The sequence below is a fragment of the Coturnix japonica genome, linkage group LGE64 (assembly GCF_001577835.2).
Source record: "Coturnix japonica isolate 7356 linkage group LGE64, Coturnix japonica 2.1, whole genome shotgun sequence".
NCBI lineage: Eukaryota > Metazoa > Chordata > Aves > Galliformes > Phasianidae > Coturnix > Coturnix japonica.
In genome coordinates, this window is record NC_029545.1 from 411,266 (window position 1) to 411,569 (window position 304).

At 59.5% G+C, this 304-nt stretch overlaps 1 protein-coding gene across 1 annotated transcript in view; it reads right to left on the minus strand.

The window, feature by feature from the left end:
* Window positions 1-304, minus strand: part of LOC107325872 (zinc finger protein 628-like) — a 7,123-nt gene that overhangs the window by 5,018 nt on the left and 1,801 nt on the right.

A 304-nucleotide genomic window follows, 5' to 3' on the forward strand; every position in this document is an offset into this window, starting at 1 on the left:
CCCAGTCCCATACTGGTCCCATCCCAGTCCCATACTGGACCCATCCCAGTCCCATCCCAGTCCCATCCCAGTCCCATCCCGGTCCCATCCCAGTCCCATCCTGGTCCCATCCCAGTCCCATACTGGTCCCATCCCGGTCCCAGCCCAGTCCCAACCCAGTTCTAACCCGGTCCCAGCCCGGTTCTAACCCGGTCCCAGCCCAGTCCCTCTCTCCTCTTTCTATGAGACCAGACAGAGGGGATGGGAACAGGTTGCAGGAATAGATACCAATGGAATGGTAATGGGGTTGGAATCAAGACCCCCA